General features: G+C 48.7%; 1 non-coding gene across 1 annotated transcript; it reads left to right on the plus strand.

Moving 5' to 3' along the window:
- Positions 1–23,570: 23,570 nt before the first annotated feature.
- Positions 23,571–23,708, plus strand: LOC119935471. Its single transcript, XR_005453352.1, has one exon. It is a non-coding gene; the product is annotated as a small nucleolar RNA SNORA7 (small nucleolar RNA).
- Positions 23,709–25,015: the final 1,307 nt, after the last annotated feature.

Below are 25,015 nucleotides of genomic sequence, written 5' to 3' on the forward strand. Positions count from 1 at the left end.
TCTATTTTATTTGTGCATATCTATTCTATTCATTTTATTTTGTTAGTATGTTTGGTTTTGTTCTCTGTCTCCCCATTTTAGACTGTGAGCCCACTGTTGTGTAGGGACTGTCTCTATATGTTGCCAACTTGTACTTCCCAAGTGCTTAGTACCGTGCTCTGCACACAGTAAGCGCTCAATAAATACAATTGATTGATTGATTGATTGATTGATTGATGGCCAACTGCAGGTCTGGACACTGGGGGGTCTGGGTGAGGCCCTGCTTGTCCAGTGCCAACAATGTAAAGTTGCTGCCCCTGTTTGCCCCCAAATTTGGTGTCCCAAAGGGGCAAAGTCGGGCACTAAGTCGGGGTCAGGAAAAGATTCGTGCCTGGAACTGCTATGGTGAATTTCTGGTCAAGCCCTTGGCGGCTTCCAACCCTCAGTGACGTCAGTGGTCCCTGATTGCCGGTCTGGGAGGGAGGTGGGGAGCAGAGGACTGAGTCAGAGCTGTCGATCAATCAGTTGATTGCTATTACTGAGCACCTACCATGCACAGAGAACTGTACTAAACGCTTTGGAAGAGTACAACCCAATAGAGTTGAGAGACACAAGAAGCTTACAGTTCAGCCTGATTCCAACTACGGTCTAGCATCTCTAGGCCTTCCCCCTATCTCCTGGCTGGATTCAAGCACTTAGTCCGGTGCTCTGCACACAGTAAGCACTCATTAAATACCATTGTAACTGATTGATCACGCTGGGATCACCCCAGGCAGAGAGTTCTCTGCCATCCAATCACCCGATCGCATAGAGAAGCATAAACTAGATCACATAAACTTAGAGAAGCGGCGTGGCTCGGTGGAAAGAGCCCGGGCTTTGGAGTTGGAGGTCATGGGTTCAAATCCCAGCTCCTCCAACTGTCAGCTGTGTGAGTTTGGGCAAGTCACTTCACTTCTCTGGGCCTCAGTTACCACATCTGTAAAATGGGGATTAAAACCGTGAGCCCCCGTGGGACAACCTGATCACCTTGTAACCTCCCCAGCGCTTAGATCAGTGCTTTAAACATAGTAAGTGCTTAACAAATGCCATTATTATTATTATTATTATAAACTGGCACTTACTGTGTTCAAAGCACTGAACTAAGCGCTTGGGGGAGTACACTACAAAAGAGTTGGTAGACACGATCCCTTGGGAGAAGTGGCCACTTTCGCTTCTTCATGGGATGGAGAACTCTCCGTCGACATTAGGGCCGGGAAGGATTTCCTCGCACCTGACTTAGCGACAGTGCCGTGGGGTCCAGCTCCGTGAACTCCGGAAAGCAAGAAATGGAGTTGACGTGGAAGAGGCAGAGAGCTTGGCCGGCCCCATCCAGCTGTGGGAGCAGGTTTGTCCTCGAGGAACCGGCCTCTGGCGCCTTGAAGCCAAGGACTGAGGAAGAGGGCTGGTAATAATGATAATGATGGTAATGATAATAATTACGGCATTGGTTAAGCACTTACCATATGCCGAGAACTGTACTAAGCACTGTCCCACACAGGGCTCTCAGTCTTAGGGGTAAGAACAGGTATTGAATCTCCATTTTACAGATGAGGAAACTGAGGCCCTGGGAGGTTAAATGAGGGCCTAGGGTCTCGCAGCAGGCAAGTGGCGAAACTGGGATCGGAATACAGACCTTCTGACTCTCAGGCTCAAGTTAGAATGGGAGGAAGGAAGAGAGCAAGGTGGAGAGCTGAGAGAAGCAAACTTTGGCAGGGAGTGGGGAGAGACCCTGGGAACCCCCTAACAGCTATTATTATCATCAAGCACTGTTCTAAGCAGTGGGGTTGATACAAATTAATCAGTCTCTGTCCCACATGAGGATCATGGTCTAAGTAATAATAATAATAATAATAATAATAATAATAATGGTATTTGTTAAGTGCTTTCTATGTGCCAAGCACTGTTCTAAGCACTAGGGTATATACAAGGTTGTCCCACATGGGGATAACAGTCTTAACCCCCATTTTACAGGAACAGAGAAGTTAAGTGACTTGCCCAGGGTCACACAGCAGACAAGTAGCAGAGGCGGGATTAGAACCCATGACCTCTGACTCCCAAGCCCGTACTTTTTTTCCACTAAACCACGGTTATTATTATTATTATTGCAGTTAGATTATAAACTCCTTGAAGATGTTTCATGTTTACTAACTTTTACTCTCCCAAGTGCTGAGACTAGTGCGCTGCCACTGCAAGTGCTTAATAACATCATCGATTGACTGATTGATTAATTACCCCAGACCCACGAGAGGTTTTTTCTGGGGTCTGATTTCACTGTATAAAATGTATGGTTTCTGAACCCAACCTTTTTTTCCATTATGAATCTGCTCTCCTTCCTGCTTAGACTGCTCACCCCAGCCCCAGAACACTTAGATAAATATTCTTATACTCTATTTCTCCAGTCCTTATTCTATTTGGGTGCCCGTCTCCCCCGTACACTAACCTCACACCTACCAACTGTGATATGTTTTATTCTCCCGAACACTTAGTATAGTGCTCTGCACACAGTAAGTTTTGTTGTCTGTCTCCCCCTTCTAGATTGTGAGCCTGTTGTTCGGTAGGGACCTTCTCTATATGTTGCTGACTTGTACTTCCCAAGCGCTTAGTACAGTGCTCTGCGCACAGTAAGTGCTCAATAAATACGATTGAATGAATAAAAATACAATTGATTGATTGACTGACTGACTGAATGCCCTGGGGGACAGAGACTCTGTCCAGTCTGCCTATATTATATTTCCCCCAGCACTTAGTACTGCGCTTGGCACAGAGTAAGCCCTTCACAAGTAATAATAATAATGATAGTATTTATTAAGTGCTTACTAATAGTAATAATAGTGACGGCATTTATTAAGCGCTTACTATGTGCAAAGCACTGTTCTAAGCGCCGGGGAGGTTACAAGGTGATCAGGTTGTCCCACGGGGGGCTCACAGTCTTCATCCCCATTTTCCAGATGAGGTAACCGAGGCCCAGAGAAGTGAAGTGACTTGCCCAAAGTCACCCAGCTGACAATTGGCGGAGCTGGGATTTGAACCCATGACCTCTGACTCCAAAGCCCGGGCTCTTTCCACCGAGCCACGCTGCTCCTCCAAGCAGCTTCTACTTCTACTTCTACTATGTGCAAAGCACTGTTCTAAGCGCCGGGGAGGTTACAAGGTGATCAGGTTGTCCCACGGGGGGCTCACAGTCTTCATCTCCATTTTACAGATGCAGCAACTGAGGCCCAGAGAAGTGAAGTGACTCGCCCAAAGTCACACAGCTGACAGTTGGTAGAGCCGGGATTTGAACCCATGAACTCTGACACCAAAGCCCATGCTCTGAGCCACGCTGCTCCTGAAAGTACCACCATTATTCTTATTCTCATCATTAACATTATCAAGGAGAATAACACTAATTCATTTCTGTTCTCAACAGGGGACAAGCCGTAGTCTGATGATCTTGCATCTGCCCTAGTGCTCAACACATTTTTAGAAAGCACTCAACAATGACCACAACTGTTATTATTAGCATTATTGCTCACAGGGACAGGTGAGAGGGATATCGTCAGCGAAGCGGGCACCGTGGAGTTGGAGGAGCCCCTTGAGGGACGGGAGGAAACAGGTAGGATGTGGTTTCCCCCACAGTCGTTGGTGGTGAATGAGCGTTGGCCGTTGGCTCCAACAATCCGGGAATGAAACCAGCTGGGGAGCTTTGCCACTCAAGTTGTAGATTCCCCAAGGAGATGTGATTGGTAAACTGCCCTGCTTGGGCAAAGAGGCCGGAGGGGCGGGGGTTGAGGCCCAGCTGCCTCCGAGCCCGTGGGCCGGGGTGGTTGGGAGGAAGGCGTGCACGGGTGGAAGGATCTGTAGAGCTGGGCTGCTGTGGAAAGGGATGGTTTTACTGGAATGGCTGAGGGTCCCGGGTTAGGCTGAGCAGCCGGTGGCTGGGGGGCACCTCACTAGTTGGGCATCCTGGCTCACCTCTGGGAGCCCCCACCCATTCTCTTCCAGCAGATGGATGCTGTACGTGCCTTGGGCCAAGCGAGGGCTTCTGGCCTGCGTTGGGCTGCTCACCAGGAGCAGCGTGGCTCGGTGGAAAGAGCAGCGGGCTTTGGAGTCAGAGGTCATGGGTTCAAGTCCCGGCTCCACCAACTGTCAGCCGTGTGGCTTTAGGCGAGTCACTTCACTGGGCCTCAGTTCCCTCAGCTGTAAAATGGGGATTAAGACCGTGAGCCCCACGAGGGACAACCTGATCACCTTGTATCCCTCTCAGCGCTTAGAACAGTGCTTGGCGCATAGTAAGCGCTTAACAAATACCATCATCATCATCACCAGGAGCCAATCTCAGAGGGGAACCTCCCCCATTCTCCCACTCTCCCTTCATCTAGGGCTGTCCTGGGGGTCTGAATGGGCCCTGGCCTCAGTCTGCACCCCTGGAGGTTTTGTGGGTCCTAGAGGGTCCCGGGCTGAAAGGCGCTGCTTCTGCAGGCGAGGTGGCCCACCATCCTGCTGAGGCTGCTCCCCACCTCCCACACCCAAGATGGCCCTGCAAAGTGTCACGGACCTCGGGCTCTCCCTGGAGGGATGCCAGGGCTTGCCACAAGCTACTTGGGACCCGGCTCAGTGCCCTCCCCTTAATAATAATAATAATAATTGTGGTATTTTTTAAGCACTTACTAGGTGCCAAGCACTGTTCTAAGCACTGGAGTAGATACAAGGCAATCAGGTTGTCCCACATGGGGCTCACACTTTTAATCCCCATTTTACAGATGAGGGGAGAGAAGTAGAGAAGTAGAGTAGAGAAGTAGAGGCCCAGAGAAGCAGAGTGACTTGCCCAAAGTCACACAGCTGACAAGTGGCGGAGGAAGGGACCCAAGTGTTTGCGTGTGGGAAGGAGGTTCGACACAATGTTCTGAAATGATTTTGTCATGCGCTGTGCGGAAAGGTTATTATAAAGGCAGATTTTCCCCCTGCTTCTTCCCCAACTTTTCACGCTGCCATGAGAGGGAGAATAGACTTCCCTTCTGCAGCTTTGACTTGGGTCAGGGGAAGTTGCAGGCGAAGTGGGTGAGGGGTGAAGAAGGAGTCGTTGGTCCTCTTGCTTCTGGCTCCCATTTTGACTGCAAAGGCTTGGTGGGGGCCTGGGGTCCATCTTCTAGACTGTGAGCCCACTGTTGGGTAGGGATCGTCTCTATATGTTGCCAACTTGTACTTCCTAAGCACTTAGTACAGTGCAGAGCACACAGTAAGCGCTCAATAAATACGATTGATTGATTGATTGATCTTGCCAGCTGCTGCCTGAAGCCGGCAATGACTCTCAGTGCCCCGGCCTGTGAAGACAGTGGACAGAGCAAGGAGTGAGAAAGGCCTCGGACGTGGGGAAATATTAGTCGGTCCCAACCAACAAAAAGTCATAATCCAGGCCGGGCCGTTTGACCAAAGTTCGGCCCTCCCCTCTAGACTGTAAATGCAACCTCTAGATTGTAAGCTCATTGTGGGTAAGGGAATGCGTCTGTTATATTGTTGTGCTGCTCTGTGACCTTGGGCAAGCCACTTAACCTCTCTGTGCCTCAGTTACCTCATTTGTAAAATGGGGATTAAAATTGTGAGCCCCCCACGGGACAATCTGATTACCTGGTACCTACCTTAGCACTTAGAACGGTGCTCAGCACATAATAAGCGCTTAACACATACCATTATTATTATTATTATTGTGTTGTACTTACCCAGGTGCTTAGTACAGTGCTCTGTGCATAATAAATGCTCAATAAATACGATTGATCGGTTGATTAAAATTGGCTGATTCAGAAATGATTTAGAAGCAGTGTGGCTCAGTGGAATGTGCCCGGGCTTTGAAGTCAGAGGTCATGGGTTCAAATTCTGGCTCCACCAACTGTCAGCTGTGTGACTTTGGGCAAGTCACTTCGCTTCTCTGGGCCTCAGTTACCTCATCTGTAAAATGGGGATTAAAACTGTGAGCCCCTGTGAGACAACCTGATCACCTTGTAACTTCCCCAGCGGTTAGAACAGTGCTTTGCACATAGTAAGTGCTTAACAAATACCATTATTATTACTATTATTATTATTAAATGATCCCCTGAGCTGCCAGTGTGAATGGCTGAAAGGGAAGAATAGAGTCTGGGTTCGATTCAAGGTCAGAAAGAGGATCGGATTTGGGCTAGGGTTAGTGATTGGGCTTGGCTTATGAGCAGCAGCATGGTTTAGTGGCTAGTGCCCGGGCTGGGAGTCAGAATGACTTGGGTTCTAATACCAGATCTGTGACCTTGGGCAAGTCCCTCAACTTCTCTGTGCCTCAGTTCCCTCATCCATAAAACCGGGATTAAGACTGAGCCCCATTTGGGGTAGGGATTGTGCCCAACCTGATTACCTTGTACCTACCCCAGTACAGCACCTGGCACATAGCACTTTACAAATGCCATTTTTTTAAAAAAAAGAGGGTGAGGGTTGAGGTAGCATCAGGGCAAAGGAATGCATCTGATAGCTGGCTTCGGTTTTCCTTGCTCAAGAGCTGCTAATTCCTCTTCTGGCATCTTCTGATCCCTGATTCTGCATCCTCGTCACTGTAGCTTTCTACCTGCCGGCTGGAGGGAGGGTTCCCTTCCTGAAGGGAATGGGCCAGAAGCCACCCAGGATTAGGCCAGGGAGAGGGCGGGATGCCAAAATAGAGTTGGCAAGTCCGAGCAGCTTGGTTGGAGTATGCTGGGAACAGATCTGTGGGAGGATTGGCTACATGAGCTGCCCAGGTTTTCAGTGCCCCTGTTTACAGAGAGCGGGTAGGGCGCAAATCCAAGCTGGATGCAGGCTGGTGGCCCTGAAACTGGACGGGTCCAGTTAAGGCCAAGCCAGCCCTGGCTTCAGGCTGGGAAAGTGGCTACCAAACCATTCTAGTGGGCACTGAACTCTAGCCCCGTGATTCCCAACCTTCTCGGCCGCAACGCACAGCTGGGATTTTTATTTTCTCTCCAGACACCCCACCGAACTTTAGTGAGATCCCGAAGTTGTCAGATTTAACATGCGTTAATAACAGGCGCAGAACAGAAATGAAATGGAAAAGGTGGCTCGAGACTAGGGCTGACGTTTAGCGTGAAATCCAAGCCGAGTGGCACTTGAAGGCGGGCGAGGCAGAGGCGAGACAGAGTCTGTGAGGCGTTTGGCAGTCAGCGGGGGATTGGGGAATGAATGGGGAGCTTGAAGGAGCCAGTGGGGCACATCTGGGCATGTTACTCCCCTCCTCAAAAATCTCCAGTGGCTACCAATCAATCTGCGCATCAGGCAGAAACTCCTTACCCTGGGCTTCAAGGCTGTCCATCACCTCGCCCCCTCCTACCTCACCTCCCTTCTCTCCTTCTCCAGCCCAACCCGCACCCTCTACTCCTCTGCCGCTAATCTCCTCACCGTACCTCGTTCTCGCCTGTCCCGCCATCGACCCCTGGCCCACGACATCCCCCGGGCCTGGAATGCCCTCCCTCCACACATCCGCCAAGCTAGTTCTCTTCCTCCCTTCAAGGCCCTACTGAGAGCTCACCTCCTCCAGGAGGCCTTCCCAGACTGAGCCCCTTCCTTCCTCTCTCCCTCCTCCCCCTCTCCATCCCCCCCATCTTACCTCCTTCCCTTCCCCACAGCACCTGTATATATGTATAAATGTTTGTGCATATTTGTTACTCTATTTATTTTACTTGTACATATCTATTCTATTCATTTTATTTTGTTAGTATGTTTGGTTTTGTTCTCTGTCTCCCCCTTTTAGACTGTGAGCCCACTGTTGGGTAGGGACTGTCTCTATATGTTGCAAACTTGTACTTCCCAAGCACTTAGTACAGTGCTCTGTACACAGTAAGCGCTCAATAAATATGATTGATGATGATGATGATGATGATCTGTGCCCAGCATCCTGCCGGAGAGTTGCCTGTTTAGGCTCTGCAAGTCACTCGAGTGGGATGGAAGGTCTGTGGGTGGAAGTGGTGTTACCTACTGGATACAGCACAGCCGTGGGAGTCAAAAGGACCTAGTTTCTCATCCCGCTCTGCCTCTTGTCTGCTGTGTGACCTTGGGCAAGTCATTTACTTCTCTCTGCCTCAGTTACCTCATCTGTAAAATGCCGATTAAGACTGTGAGCCCCACTTGGGACATGGATTGTGCCCAACCTGATTAGCTTGTATAATAATGATGGTATATGTTAAGCGCTTACTATGTGCAAAGCACTGTTCTAAGCACTGGGGAGGTTACCAGATGATCAGTTTGTCCCATGGGGGGCTCACAGTCTTAATCCCGATTTTACAGATGAGGTAACTGGGGCACAAAGAAGTTAAGTGACTTGCCCAAAGTCACACAGCTGAGAATTGGCAGAGCTGGGATTTGAACCCATGACCTCTGACTCCAAAGCCCGGGCTCTTTCCGCTGAGCCACGCTGCTTCTCTGTCTACCCAGAGCTGAGAACAGTGCCTAGCACATAGTGAGTGTTTAACAAATACCAATTAAGAAAAAAAGTGAAGGCCCAGGACTCCCACCAACCATTAATGGGACCTCATAAGGAGCAGCCTCCAGGGATAAAGGGAAGCTTCCCCGATCTTCCGCAGGAAGTGAAGACACCAATCAATCAATCAGTAATATTTATTGAGCACTTTGTGTGCAGAGCACTGTACTAAGCACTTGGGAGAGGACAGTAGAGTTGCTAGACACTATCCCTGCCCTCAAGGAGCTTACAGGTTAATGAGGGTGACAGATATTAAGCTAAATTACAGGTAGGGGAAGCAGCAGAGGGCTTGTTGCAATAACACTCCTATCACTTAGTGCACTGTAGCAGTTAATCCATCAATCAGTGGTATTTATTGAGCACTTACTGTGTGCAGAGCACTGTACTAAGTGCTGGGGAGAGTTCAGCAGAGATGGTAGAAATATTGTCTGCCCACACCGAACTTTCAGTCTAGCGTATGAATAGCAACGTTCACGGAGAACAGGATGTAGCCCTCAGCAGTGTAGTGATACCTCTGACTGTGAAATCTCACCAAGGTGAATTAAGGATAAAGAACAGCGAAAGATATCATTCGCTTACAGTATGACGGAAAGAGACTTCCCATTGAATAATGATTTAACAGTTACCGAAGCTTTCGAATCCAGCTGGTATTCAGTACCAAAGCTAAAACAAGCCCTTATTGTTGCCAGCTGTCCAAGCAAAATTAACTGAAGTTTCAACCTTTTCATTAAACTTTCTGGTGGATGGAACCACCAAATTTAGTGCCACCGTTCACCGTACGCACCTAAATGTTGCTACTACCACGACTACCAGCGTGGCTCAGTGGAAAGAGCCCGGGCTTGGGAGTCTGAGGTCATGGGTTCAAATCCCAGCTCCGCCAATTCTCAGCTGTATGACTGTGGGCAGGTCACAACTTCTCTGTGACTCAGTTACCTCATCTGTAAAATGGGGATTGAGACTGTGAGCCCCACATGGGACAACCTGATCACCTTGTATCCCCCCCCCCAGCGCTTAGAACAATGCTTTGCACATAGTAAGCGCTTAACAAATGCCATTATTATTAGTATTATTATTGCTAAAACCACCACTAGTACTACTACTACTTATTGGGCACCTACTGGGTGCAGAGAACTGTATTAAATGCTTGTGAGAGTACAACAGTAGAGAAAATCAGGGAGTTTACAATCTAATGGGGTGGACAGAAACTGAGGCGATTAACGAATAGGAGGAAGGAAGAGGAGTGTGTGTGTTTATATTTATACATATATGATGTTATAATTGTGAAATGTGTTAAGTGTTTACTATGTGCCAAGCACTTAAGTAAGCACTGGGGAAGATACAAGATAATCTGGTCAGATACAGTCTCTGTCCTACATGGGGTTTGCATTCTGAGTAGTTGGGAGATCAGGTATTGAATCCCCATTTTGCAGCTGGGGAAACTGAGGCACGGGACAGTCCTTTTTAAAATGGCATTTATTAAGCACTTACTAAGTATCAAGCACTGTTCTAAGTGCTGGGGTAGATACAACTTAATCAGGTTGGCCACAGCACCTGTCCCCTGTGGGGCTCACGGTCTAAATAGAGGGGAGAACAGATATGGAATCCTTATTTTACAGCTGGGGAAACTGAGGTACAGCGCAGTGAAGTGACTTGCCCAAGGTCACACAGCAGGATATTGGCGGAGTCAGGATTAGAATCCAGGTATGTTGCCAGCTTGTACTTCCCAAGCGCTTAGTCCAGTGCTCTGCACACAGTAAGCGCTCAATAAATACGATTGAATGAATGAATGAATGAATGAAAGGTCCTCTCACTCCTCAGTCTGTGGTCTTTCCACTAGGCCAGGCTTTGGGCAAGTCACAACTTCTCTGTGCCTCAGTTACCTCATCTGTCAAATGGGGATTAAGACTGTGAGCCCCCCGTGGGACAACCTGATCACCTTGTAACCCCCCCAGCGCTTAGAACAGTGCTTTGCACATAGTAAGCGCTTAATAAATGCCATCTTTATTATTATTATTCTAAATTCTGCTTCTCCCATGCCCAAGTCCAGAGTCAGCTGGGAAGGGCCTCTGAAACCAGCCCGTAGCGACAACGGGTGGGGTTCTCACCGAAGGAGCCCCCGAGCTGCGATAACCTTTGCAGGGTCGTGGGTGAGGGGGGAGAGGGGGAGCTGGTTTCCTGAGCCAAGCAGCCGAAGCGAGGAGAAAGCCCCCGTGACGCAGAGGCCGCTCAACCACAGCCACTTCAAGGCTCTCTCTCTCTCTGCTGGATCTGAATGCTGGAGGTTGGGGGAGACAGTTGGGGCTGGGGGGTCGGGTGGGGGGGACAGGGGAGTGGGGCCTAGCCCGAGAAGATGCTGGTGGTTCAGCCGCAAAGCCGGTGACATCAGTGTTGCCGTGGTGACCAGATCTCTCACCTCAGCATCCCGAACACAGCTCGCTCATTGGCCAGGAGACGAACCGCACCAGGGCTGGGGGTGCAGAATGGGGGCGGGGGCCAGCTGCTGCTGCTCTGCAGCACCGGGCTCCCAAAAGGGCTTCAGGGCTCCCACAAGGTGTGGCCACCTTGAGCAAGAAACCCCCAGAGCTGTTCTGTGTGGGGCCAACCCCGGCCGTGGATGTCCAGTTGGTGTTTGGGCCACATATCCTGCGATTGGGAGCCCACTGTTGGGTAGGGACTGTCTCTACATGTTGCCAATTTGTACTTCCCAAGCGCTTAGTACAGTGCTCTGCACATAGTAAGCGCTCAATAAATACGATTGATGATGATGATGATTGCCGGAGCAGTCACCTGCTTCCTTTTGGGGTGAAAAACCTAAGAAACGATGCTGTGCGCTGCCAGCTTTTGGTTCCAGGGCTGCTGGGTCTCTAAGGCAGAGGGGGAGGGATATTAATAATCATGGCGGTATTTGCTAAGTGCTTACTATGTACCAAGCCTTGTGCTAAGTGCTGGTGTAGATAAAAGTTAATCGGGTTGGATGCAGTCCCCATGCCACATGGGGCTCTCGGTCTAAGAGAGAACAGGTTTTTAATCTCTATTTCACAGGTGAGTCAGTCAATCGTATTTATTAAGTGATTACTGTGTGCAGAACACACTACTGAGCACTTGGGAGAGTACAAGTAGGAAGCTGGGCTGAATTGGCTGAATTGAATTTTACTGTAGGCCTGATGGAGCTCACCTCCTCCAGGAGGCCGTCCCAGACTGAGCCCCCGCCCTACCTCCTTCCCCTCCCCACAGCACCTGTATATATGTATATATGTTTGTACAGATTTATTACTCTATTTTACTTGTACATATTTACTATTCTATTTATTTTATTTTGTTAATATGTTTTGTTTTGTCGTCTGTCTCCCCCTTCTAGACTGTGAGCCCGCTGTTGGGTAGGGACCGTCTCTAGCTGTTGCCAGCTTCTACTTCCCAAGCGCTTAGTACAGTGCTCTGCACACAGTAAGCGCTCAATAAATACGATTGAATGAATGAATACAACAATAAACAGAGGCATTCCCTGCCACCAACAAGGAAATTGAGGCCTGGAGAAGTGAAGTGCCTTGGCCAAGGTTACACAGCAGACAAACCAGGACTGGAACCAGGTATCCTGACTTCCAGATTGATTTCTCTTGGACCCCACTGCGTCTCTGGTGAGGCAGGGGGGCGGGTGGAGCATTTTCAGGGTGGGAAGAGACAATTTTTTGTGTGGATTCAGTTTCTTCCCAATGAGCTCATGGCCTAGATGCTGGAGCTGATGTCCTCCAGAGTCCTGGCAATTTGCCGTGGGGGTTGGGGGGGAGGAGGGCCCAGAGCCTGGTTGGGAGCTAGGCGGGCAGCACCACATGATCATTCGGTGTAGTGGTCCTAATTTGTGGGGAGGGGTTTCTGTGGCTGTGCCTCTTCCTCCTCCCCACCCTCACCGGTGGCAGGAGCGATACATGGTGGTGGAGGAGATTCCCCCCTGCCCCAAACCCCCCAAACTCTCCATATCCCTCACCTCCCTTCTCTCCTTCTATAGCCCAGCCTGCATCCTCCGCTCCTCTGCCGCTAAACTCCTCACCGTACCTCGTTCTCGCCTGTCCCGCCATCGACCCCCGGCCCACGTCCTCCCCCGGGCCTGGAATGCCCCCAATCCCTCTGCCCATCTGCCAAGCTAGCTCTCTTCCTCCCTTCAAGGCCCTACTGAGAGCTCACCTCCTCCAGGAGGCCTTCCCAGACTGAGCCCCTTCCTTCCTCTCCCCCTCGTTCCTCTCTCCATCCCCCATCTTACCTCCTTCCCTTCCCCACAGCACCTGTATATCATCATCATCATCAATCGTATTTATTGAGCACTTACTATGTGAAGAGCACTGTACTAAGCGCTTGGGAAGTACAAATTGGCAACATATAGAGACAGTCCCTACCCAACATTGGGCTCACAGTCTAAAAGGGGGAGACAGAGAACAAAACCAAACATACTAACAAAATAAAATAAATAGAATAGATATGAACAAGTAAAATAAATAAATAAATAAACAGAGTAATAAATATGTACAAACATATATACATATATACAGGTGCTGTGGGGAAGGAAAGGAGGTAAGATTGCGGGGATGGAGAGGGGGACGAGGGGGAGAGGAAGGAAGGGGCTCAGTCTGTATATATGCATATATGTTTGTACATATTTATTACTCTATTTATTTATATATTTTACTTGTACATATCTATTCTATTTATTTTATTTTGTTAGTATGTTTGGTTTTGTTCTCTGTCTCCCCCTTTTAGACTGTGAGCCCACTGTTGGGTAGGGACTGTCTCTATATGTTGCCAATTTGTACATCCCAAGCGCTTAGTACAGTGCTCTGCACACAGTAAGCGCTCAATAAATACGATTGATGGTGATGATGATGATCCCTCCTCTCTTCTCCCCCACCTCCCTCTCAGGCCTTCCACTGCCCTCCCTCAGCCTGCTCTGCAGGCTGCTCCCTCCTGTGTGGAGAAAATACAGCCCCTTCCCCAGGGAGGGAAGAGGGCTGGGCCACAGCCGGCTGGGGAAAGGGGACATTTATAGGCCCAGGGCAGGGCTAACTTTCAACAGGAAAGGGCCTGAGTAATAATAATAACTGTGGTATTTGTTAAGCTCTTACTATGTGCCAGGCACTGTACTGAGGTTTGGGGTGAGTACAAATGAGTTGTACACAGTCCCTGACCCACATGGGGCTCACGGTCTTAATCACCAGTCTGTTTATTGTTGTGCAGTACTCTCCCAAGAGCTTAGTAAAGTGTTCTGCACACTTTAGTGCTCAATAAATACAATTGAATGAATGAATTTTGTAGATGAGATAACAGAGGGCCAGAGAAGTTAAGTGACTTGCCCAAGGTCACACAGCAGACAAGTGGCAGAACCGGGGTTAGAACTCAGGTCCTTCTGACTCGCAAGCCTGTGTTCTATCCATTAGGCCACACTGCTTCTCACTGAAATATAAAGCTCCTGGAGCTTGGGTAGGGGCCGTCTCTATATGTTGCCAACTTGTACTTCCCAAGCGCTTAGTACAGTGCTCTGCACACAGTAAGCGCTCAATAAATACGATTGAATGAATGAGAGCAGGGGCCCCTGAGGACTTTTGGCCCCCTCAGTGGCCTTGACCACTGCCCCCAGGCCCAGGTTGGCCTCCCGAGCCTCCTCAGCCCACAGAGCTTCCTGCCCAGTGTGTGGTAGAAGAGCCCTGGCCAACTTGTACTTCCCAAGCGCTTAGTACAGTGCTCTGAACACAGTAAGTGCTCAATAAATATGATTGAATGAACAGCTCTCACCTGAGGAGATTCTGGAACGACGGATCCCAGGAAAATTGTCAGAGGGGAGTGCTGAAGGGCTTGCCACAGGCCCGGCCCGCCACCCACAACCCTGTCTGTCTTGTCTTATGCTGTTGAGTCGTTTCCGACCCATAGCAACGCCACGGAAACGTCTCTACCAGAACGCCCCACTCTCCATCTGCAATCATTCTGGTAGTGTATCCATAGAGCTTTCTTGGTAAAAATATGGAAGTGGTTTACCATTGCCACCTTCCTAAACTCGAGACTCCACCCTCGACTCTCTCCTACGCCACTGCTGCCCAGCATGGGTGAGTTTTGACCTGTAGCAGATTGCCTTCCACTCATTCATTCATTCGATCACATTTATTGAGCGCTTACTGTGTGTTCTGCACTGTACTAAGCGCTTGGGAAGTACAAGTTGGCAACATATAGAGACGGTGACTACCCAACAGCGGGCTCACAGTCTAGAAGGGAGAGACAGACAACAAAACTAAACATATTAACAGCTTGAGACCTGAACTCAACACAAGCACCACATCTAGGCCCTTGAGCTGTTCCACCAGTTGCTTATGGGCCTAAGCCTCATCTATGGGTCAGATAATCGTGAACAATAAAGTTCTAGGACCAAGTGTGTCTCCTAGCTTTGAAGCCATGCCCACCTTCACACAGCTATGCCGCAGGCCACCCGAACGAACAACGCCACGATACCTAAGCAACTGAAGAGCTGAAACTGGAAAGCCAAAAGCAATGAGGACAGGGAAATCATTGTCAGGACAGAGTAAAACAAAGCCTCGCTAGCCACTGCCCGAGCTAGGAATGGAATGGATACGCCTCTGCTTGACTCTCCCTCCCATAGCTGAGACTGGTAGAGTACTGGAAACTCTCCAGGTGTGACCCTGAGAGGGGGACAACCCTGTCAAGGGGCCACAGAACAGCCCCGAGGGCCAGGGGAGGACGGGGAAGGATGGTGAGAGTGTGTCGCGTTAGCAGGTTAGACAAGGAGAGACCATATGGGCATTGATCTGATCAGCTGTGTGATTATTTGAACTATGGGCACTATAGGAGAAGGAGGATTGCGATGTTCCTCTCATTAGCTCAGGCCCTTTAGCCATGCAAAGTATTATACATCCATTCATTCATTCATTCATTCATTCATTCATTCATATTTATTGAGCGCTTACTGTGTGCAGAGCACTGTACTAAGCACTTGGGAAGTCCAAGTTGGCAACATATAGAGACGGTCCCTACCCAACAGTGGGCTCACAGTCTAGAAATCACCAACCCTAGAGCACGTTTTAAGATCCGTGATAAGTAAACAAGTGAATGTGTTTTTTCCAACTTTGATGCCTGTGAAACTTCTGTCATCATCATCATCAATCGTATTTATTGAGCACTTACTGTGTGCAGAGCACTGTACTAAGCGCTTGGGAAGTCCAAGTTGGCAACATATAGAGACGGTCCCTACCCAACAGTGGGCTCACAGTCTAGAAATCACCAACCGTAGAGCACCTTTTAAGATCCGTGATTAGTAAACAAGTGAATGTGTTTTTTCCAACTTCGATGCCTGTAAAACTTCTATGAAGGTTATAGTGTATAATGAAGGCCCCTCGAGGGGCAGCCTTTACAGACTTTAGGGAGTAGGGAAGGTAGTCTAATGGTAAATGTAATGACGGCATTAGTAATACAGATTCCCTAATGATTGCCAGGTAAGATTGGAACAAAGCAGCAGGGACTAATAATAATAATGATGGCATTTGTTAAGCGCTTACTACGTGCAGAGCACCGTTCTAAGCACTGGGGAGATAACAAAGTGATCAGGTTGTCCACAGGGGGCTCACAGTCTTAATTCCCATTTTACAGATGAGGTAACTGAGTAGTGGATAGAGCATGAATCTGGGAATCAAAAAGACCTGGGTTCTAATCCCGACTCTGCCACTTGTCTGCTGTGAGACCCGTCGTTGGGTAGGGACCGTCTCTATCTGTTGCCGACTTGTACTTCCCAAGCGCTTAGTACAGTGCTCTGCACACAGTAAGCGCTCAATAAATATGATTGAATGAATGAATGAATTTATTGAGCGCTTACTGTGTGCAGAGCACTGTACTAAGCGCTTGGGATGTACAAGTTGGCAACATATAGAGACAGTCCCTACCCAACAGTGGGCTCACAGTCTAGAAATACGATCGAATGAATGAATGAATGAATGAACATAACTTCTCTGTGCCTCAGTTACCTCATCTGTAAAACGGGGATTCACACTGTGAGCATATTGTAAGCACTTTACAAATACCATAAAAAAACAACAAAAAACAAAGGAAAACAGCAGTAGCACCTGGACTGGCATTAGTTGTGGAGAATTCCAGCTCACTGAAGCCCCTCTTTGATACTGACTCTTGATTGAAGCAAGACTTCCCCTCAACAGGGCCCTCTGCCCCATAGTGACATCCCTCTCATTCATTCACTCATTCATTCAATGGTATTTATTGAGCGCTTACTGTGTGCAGAGCACTGTACTAAGCGCTTGGGAAGTACAAGTCGGCAACATATAGAGACGATCCCTACCCAACAGTGGGCTCAAAGTCTAGAAGGGGGAGACAGAGAACAAAACAAAACATATTAACAAAATAAAATGAATAGAATAAATATGTACAAATAAAATAAACAAATATAGAGACTAATAAATACGTACAGACATAATAATAATGATGGTATTTGTTAAGCACTTACTATGTGCCAAGCACTGTTCTAAGTGCTGGGGGGGGGGGGGAATACAAGGTGATCGAGGTTGTCCTAAGTGGGGCTCACAGTCTTCGTCCCCATTTTACAGAGGAGGGAACTGAGGCCCAGAGAATTTAAGTGACTTGCCCAAGGTCACACAGTTGACAAGCGGTGGAGCTGGGATTCGAACCCATGACCTCTGGCTCCAAAGCCCGGGCTCTTTCCACTGAGCCACGCTGCTTCTCATATATACATATATACCTTCCCAGACTGAGCCCCTTCCTTCCTCTCCCCCTCGTCCCCCTCTCCATCCCCTCCATCTTACCTCCTTCCCTTCCCCACAGCACCTGTATATATGTATATATGTTTGTACATATTTATTACTCTATTTATTTATTTATTTATCTATTTTACTTGTACATATCTATTCTATTTATTTTATTTTGTTAGTATGTTTGGTTTTGTTCTCTGTCTCCCCCTTTTAGACTGCGAGCCCACTGCTGGGTAGGGACTGTCTCTATGTGTTGCCAATTTGTACTTCGCAAGCGCTTAGTACAGTGCTGTGCACGTAGTAAGCGCTCAATAAATACGATTGATGATGATGATATATACAGGTGCTGTGGGGAGGGGAACCCGACTGGCACCAGTTCAGTGCTGGGCATCAGGAAGTCGGTTCCAGCTTCCAAGCCCCCCAGTGCTCTGGGGGTTCTGTATATAGCCTCAGTCCAGCTGTGGCCCGGGAGTGATCTGATCTGTTTAATGCTGGAGGAAGATGAGTCTTGCTGCTGGGTTGAGGTAAACCAGGGCTCGGGAGAGCTGAGACTTCATAGCAGCAGATAGGGTGAACACCAGCACCAGGTGCAACCAGATGCCACATTAATAAAACGAGGATTTATTTTGTTAATGATGTGCATCTAGCTTTAATTGTATTTGTTCTGATGACTTAACACCTGTCCACACGTTTTGTTTTGTTGTCTGTCCCCCCTTCTAGACTGTGAGCCCGTTGTTGGGTAGGGACCATCTCTATATGTTGCCGACTTGTGCTTCCCAAGCACTGTGTCCCCCCTTCTAGACTGTGAGCCCGTTGTTGGGTAGGGACCATCTCTATATGTTGCCGACTTGTACTTCCCAAGCGCTTAGTACAGTGCTCTGCACACAGTAAGCACTCAATAAATATTATTGAATGAAAGAATGAATGTGAGCCCATTGTTTGGTAGGGACCATCCTCTCCTCCCCCCCTCCCCCCGCCTTACCTCCTTCCCCTCCCCACAGCACCTGTATATATGTTTATATGTATTTATTGCTCTATTTTATTTGTACCTATTTATTCTATGTATTTTATTTTGTTAATATGTTTTGTTTTGTTCTCCGTCTCCCCCTTCTAGACTGTGAGCCCACTGTTGGGTAAGGACCGTCTCTATATGTTGCCAACTTGGACTTCCCAAGCGCTTAGTACAGTGCTCGGCACACAGTAAGCGCTCAATAAATATGAGTGAATGAATGAATGACCATCTCTATATGTTGCCGACTTGTACTTCCCAAGCGCTTAGTCCAGTGCTCTGCACACAGTAAGCGCTCAATAAATACGATTGAATGAATCAATGAATGAATAAGAAGATCTCCGAGGTCATGGGCTTTGAGGTTAGAGGCCGGGAGATGTACCACTCGCCCAGTCACAGAGACTGAAGCCACACATGGGAGGAAACAAGAACCAAGGCAGAGTCCCTGGCACCAGACCTAACCCGATCGGTTTCTGGACAGGCTAAGTTCCTGGAACTGCTGGGGTACTTTCCCAAGTGCTTATGGCAGTGTGTTGCACTCAGAAGATGTGCAAAAAAATTCCATTACTCCTCCTTCTCTTCCTTCTCCCCTCAAGGGTTGGGGATGACTCCGCCCCGAGTGTCTTTGTACCCTCCCGCACTGCCTCTCCCCCTACTCCTCTGGCTAGAGGAGACATGAGAGTCAATTCTCTGGTGGTTTTGTTAGCCCCCCTACTCCTCTAGCTAGTCCTGTAGATTGTAAGCTCATCGTGAACAGGGAATGTGTCTGTTTTATTGCTACACTGTGTTTCCCCAAACAATTAGTACAGTGCTCTGCACACAGTAAGTGCTCATTAAATACGACTGACTGCCTGAGTCAATTCTCTCACGGTTTTGTTAGTTGAAACTTCTGGATGTTAAGCAGAACAGTTCATTGTGAGGAACGCCAGTTAGCAAGCAGAGATTAGAGGCCCCTTAAATGTGTCTTCAGCGCGGCTTTCGGGCTGGCCAACCTCAACTCCTGAGAAGAAACACTCTCCCTCCTCCCTGCCGGGGTTATCTGCAGGCCGCATGGCAGGGTTGACCACACACAAAGCCCCTCGAGAGGACGCAGCAGTGGTCAGCCAGGTCAGGCCTAGAGGGGCCCACAGACTGGATCTTATCTTCCTTGCCTGCCGTAGACTGAGCAGGTGTGACACAATTTCTTACAGGAGGCTTATGGAGAGAGACAGCAGGCAGAGGCCAGTATGCACATGCTATGGGGGCGTTGATACTGGGAGCTCCTTGAGGCCTTGAAACCAGGGGGAGAGTGACAGCTTCCTCCAGTTACACCTGCGCCAGGAGGGAGGGGACAGGACCCAACTGGATCTACGTTGGTCTAATTACTGTCTGATCATCCCCACGAGCTCATCAGCCGCTTAGCGACATCTCTTTTTGAAATCTGTTTCTCTTCACAGAATCGGTCTGGATTCTAGGGTGGGAACCTCTCCCCGCTTGGGGCTGCGGCGGGATGTCTGTCTCCAGAGTCCTTTGTCCAAGAAGGCAGTCAGCACTGCCCCAGGCACGGCGGATAAGGTGGCATGGTTCTGAGGCCAAATTTTCCCTGGTCCCAACCTGCCTGTCCCCGATGATGGGGAAAGTCATCGGTACCCGACAGTGGGCACGATGACCCTAGAAAGCCCTTCATCTCCCCAGAACAAATTCCCAGAGAAAGTGAGGGGTGGGAGAGGTGGGAAACCCCAGTGTGGGAGATTTCCATGCCTGGAGGTGCTGAGGCAGATAAGGGCAGGTTGAGGGCCGGCAAGTCAAATATGAGTCTAACTTTCTGGACTTGACCGTGTCTCACCTCACCCTTCTGCCTCCAATCATCATCATCATCATCATCATCATCATCATCATCATCATCAATCGTATTTATTGAGTGCTTACTATGTGCAGAGCACTGTACTAAGCGCTTGGGAAGTACAAATTGGCAACATATAGAGACAGTCCCTACCCAACAGTGGGCTCACAGTCTAAAAGGGGGAGACAGAGAACAAAACCAAACATACTAACAAAATAAAATAAATAGAATAGATATGTACAAGTAAAATAAGCAAATAGAGTAATAAATATGTACTAACATATATACATATATACAGGTGCTGTGGGGAAGGGAAGGAGGTAAGATGGTGGGGAAGGAGAGGGGGACGAGGGGGAGAGGAAGGAAGGGGCTCAGTCCGGGAAGGCCTCCTGGAGGAGGTGAGCTCTCAGTAGGGCCTTGAAGGAAGGAAGAGAGCTAGCTTGGCGGATTGGCAGAGGGAGGGCATTCCAGGCCCGGGGGATGACGTGGGCCGGGGGTCGATGGCGGGACAGGCGAGAACGAGGTACGGTGAGGAGATTAGCGGCAGAGGAGCGGAGGGTGCGGGCTGGGCTGGAGAAGGAGAGAAGGGAGGTGAGGTAGGAGGGGGCGAGGTGATGGACAGCCTTGAAGCCCAGGGTGAGGAGTTTCTGCCTGATGCGCAGATTGATTGGTAGCCACTGGAGATTTTTGAGGAGGGGAGTAATATGCCCAGAGCGTTTCTGGACAAAGATAATTAGGGCAGCAGCATGAAGTATGGATTGAAGTGGAGAGAGACATGAGGATGGGAGATCAGAGAGAAGGCTGATGCAGTAGTCCAGACGGGATAGGATGAGAACTTGAATGAGAAGGGTAGCAGTATGAATTGAGAGGAAAGGGCGGATCTTGGCAATCAGTGGTATTTATAGAGCACTTAACTGTGTGCAGAGCACTGTATTAAGTGCTTAACACCTGTAAACAAGGTGTTTACAGGCCAACTCCCTGCCCCACTCCATGCTGTGGGGGTGAAGCTTTCTCCTTGAATTGAAACCAGTTTTCCATCCCTTCCAAAGGCCCAGAAACCCAGCACCCAGACAGGCCATCGTTGGATCCTGGGACTTTAAATGGGCCTTTGCTGGCTACGGTTGGCGTCCCTCCCCCCGAGGGTAGCACTCTGACTTGAAAATCTAAAACCTCCATTCTGAGCTCATCTGTCATAAACGGACTCGGATAAAGTGGTTTTTCTTGTTTCCAGCGTCTGGGGCCTGGAGGAGACGCCTGTGGTATTAGATGGTCAACACAAGAGCCTGTCGGCTGTCTGCGCCTGCGGGGGGGAAGAGAGCAGCCTGGGGCTGGGGAAATGGGCATCTGTTCTCCAGAAAGTGGGGGTCACTCGGCCTTTTCCAATGTCCCCCCGGGCCTGACCAGTTGTCTCAGTGGGGCTTTTAAGCCTCTGAGAGACCCTAGTAATAGGATTTACTAAGCCTAACAATGCAGAACACGGTACTAAGTGCTGGAAAAAACATACAAGGATGAGAACTAGATATACTCCCTGATCCTCTAGTATTCATTCATTCATTCAATCGCATTTATTGAGCACTTACTGTGTGCAGAGCACTGGACTAAGCGCTTGGGAAGTACAAGGTGGCAACATATAGAGACGGTCCCTACCCAACAGTGGGCTCACGGTCTAGAAGGGGGAGACAGACAACAAAACAAGACATATTAACAAAATAAAATAAATAGAATAAATATGTACAAGTATAAATAGAGTAATAAATACGTACAAAGATATATACAGGTGCTGTGGGGAGGGGAAGGAGGTAAGGCGGGGGATAGTAGTAGTAATGGTAATAATAGATGATATTTATTAAGCAGTTACCCTATACCAAGCCCTGTACTAAGCAGTGGGGTAGATTCATTCATTCATTCATTCAATCGTATGTATTGAGCGCTTACTGTGTGCAGAGCACTGTACTAAGCGCTTGGGAAGTACTACAAGTCAGGTAGATAGAAGATAATCAGGTTGGACACAATCCCTGACCATTGTCTAAGCAGGAGGGGGTAGGATTTAATCCCTGTTTTACAGATGACTAAACAGGTACAGAGAAGATAAATAATCATAATAATAGTAATTATGATATTTGTATTTGTTAAGCGCTTACTGTGTGCCAGGCACTGTTCCAAACTCTGGGGTAGATACAAGATAATCGGGTTGAACGCAGTTTCCCACATAGGACTCACATTCTTAATTCCCATTTTACAGATAAGGGAACTGAGGCATAGAGAAGTTAAGTGATTTAACATTTAGACTGTGAGCCCACTGTTGGGTAGGGACTGTCTCTGTATGTTACCAACTTGTACTTCCCAAGCGCTTAGTACAGTGCTCTGCACACAGTAAGCGCTCAATAAAAACGATTGAATGATTGATTGATTTGCCCAAGGTTCACACAGCAGACAAGTGGCTGACCCTGGACGGATCCTTTTTCTCCCAGGTCTGTGCTCTTTCCACAAGGGCAGGCTGCTTCCCATCTTATTTCCATTTTGCAGATGAAGAAACTGTGGCCCAAGGTCACCCAGTGAGGGCAGCGGCAGAGTAGATCCCAGCTTTTCTGACTCCCAAACCTGTGTTCTTCCCACTAGGGCATTCTGCTTGCATGCCAGACTGTGAACTTCCCTGTCGGTTTGAGTGGGAGAGTTGAACTGGCCACTTTGTGTGCGGATGGTGGGGTTGGGGGGCCAGCACCCTCACTCTCTTGTTCCCCAGATATCCTCTGGCCGAGACGCAAGTCCGTGAGGCACTTAGCTGTGGAGAGGGCCGAAGTCAAGGAGGGAGACAGGAAGGGAGAGAGATGGAGAGGGAGAAAGGGAAAAGAATGGACACAGGGAGGTGCAGGGACTCAAGGGCAGTGGGGCATAGAGCCAGAGAGCAGTGTTACACCCTTTTTTATGGTATTTGTTAAGTGCTTACAAATATCTTATTTGTGAAGAAGGGACAAAGTTCATCAGGTTGGACAAAGTCTCCATCCCACTCAGAGCTCATGGTCTTAATCCCCATTATACAGACGAGGCAGCTGAGGCACAGAGACGTTAAGTGGCTTGCCAAGGTCATACAGCAGGCAGGTGGCGGAGACAGGATTAGAACCCAGGTCCTTCTGACTCAAAGGTCCATCCTCTTCTATCTTCTAGGCCACGCTGCTTCTCTGCTACCTTGAGATGCTAAGGGTATGCGTGTGGTGAGGAGGACAGAAAAGCAAACACAAACTGTTTCTTCTCCTGCTGTGAAGAAGCCTGCCTCAGCTTCTAACTGGCACTTGGGGAGAAAGCGGGAGGAAAGGCTTGTTTAAGCATTGGATTCTCACTGACCTGCTGAGTGACCTTGGGTAAGTCGGACTACCCAGGCCTGAGTTTCCTCATTAACTGGAGATGAGAAACCTGCTCCCCTCACTTCTCGGACTGTGAGCCTGGGTGAGAGGCAGGGACGGTGTCTGATCTGATTATCTTGTGTCTACTCCCCTCTCAGGGTCGCATCTGGAGAGTTTCCAGTCCTCTACCAGTCTCGACTATGGGAGGGAGAGTCAAGCAGAGGCATATCCATTCCATTCCTAGCTTGGGCAGCGGCTAGTGAGTGGAAGGCAATCTGCTACAAGTCAAAACTCACCTGTGCTGGGCAGCAGCGGAACGGGAGGGAGTCGAGGGCGGAGACTCAAGTTTACTGCGCGGAAAGGTAAACCACTCCCGTAATTTTTACCAAGAAAACTCTGTGGATACACTACCAGAACAATTGTAGAGGGAGGTGGGGCGTTCTGGGAGAGATGTGTCCATGGCGTCGCTATGGGTTGAAGATGACTCGATGGTGTAAGACAAGACAAGACCCCAGCACTTAGCACCATTCATTCAGTCGTATATATTGAGCACTTACTGTGTGCAGAGCACTGTACTAAGCACTTAGTACTAAGCACTTAGTACTAAGCACTTAGCCATCGACCCCCGGCCCACGTCATCCCCCGGGCCTGGAATGCCCTCCCTCTGCCCCTCCGCCAAGCTAGCTCTCTTCCTCCCTTCAAGGCCCTGCTGAGAGCTCACCTCCTCCAGGAGGCCTTCCCACACTGAGCCCCTTCCTTCCTCTCCCCCTCGTCCCCCTCTCCATCCCCCCATCTTACCTCCTTCCCTTCCCCACAGCACCTGTATATATGTATATATGGTTGTACATATTTATTACTCTATTTATTTATTTATTTATTTATTTATTTATTTTACTTGTACATTTCTATCCTATTTATTTTATTTTATTGGTATGTTTGGTTTTGTTCTCTGTCTCCCCCTTTTAGACTGTGAGCCCACTGTTGGGTAGGGAATGTCTCTATGTGTTGCCAATTTGTACTTCCCAAGCGCTTAGTACAGTGCTCTGCACATAGTAAGCGCTCAATAAATACGATTGATTGATTGATTGATTGATTAGGAAGTACAAGTTGGCAACATATAGAGACGGTCCCTACCCAACAGCGGGCTCACAGTCTAGAATGCTATTGCACCGTCGGATGGCTCTCAATACCTGCCTTGATCATTATTTTTGGTACTGCTCTTGCCTGACAGGGAGCCAGAAGGGAGAGGGGAGTGAAATCAGACAGTCTGCCAATCATGTTTTTGAGCACTTACTGCATGCAGAACACTGTACTAAGCACTTGAGAGAGTACAATATAATAATGAGAAGCAGTGTGGCTCAGTGGAAAGAGCACTGGCTTTGGAGTCAGAGGTCATGGCTTCAAATCCCGGCTCTGCCAATTGTCAGCTCTGTGACTTTGGGCAAGTCACTTAACTTCCCTGTGCCTCAGTGACCTCATCTGTAAAATGGGGATTAAGACTGTGAGCCCCCCGTGGGACAATCTGATCCCCTTGTAAGCTCCCCAGTGCTTAGAACAGTGCTTTGCACATAGCAAGCGCTTAATACCATTATT

This window comes from Tachyglossus aculeatus, chromosome 11, assembly GCF_015852505.1.
Source record: "Tachyglossus aculeatus isolate mTacAcu1 chromosome 11, mTacAcu1.pri, whole genome shotgun sequence".
Taxonomy (NCBI): domain Eukaryota; kingdom Metazoa; phylum Chordata; class Mammalia; order Monotremata; family Tachyglossidae; genus Tachyglossus; species Tachyglossus aculeatus.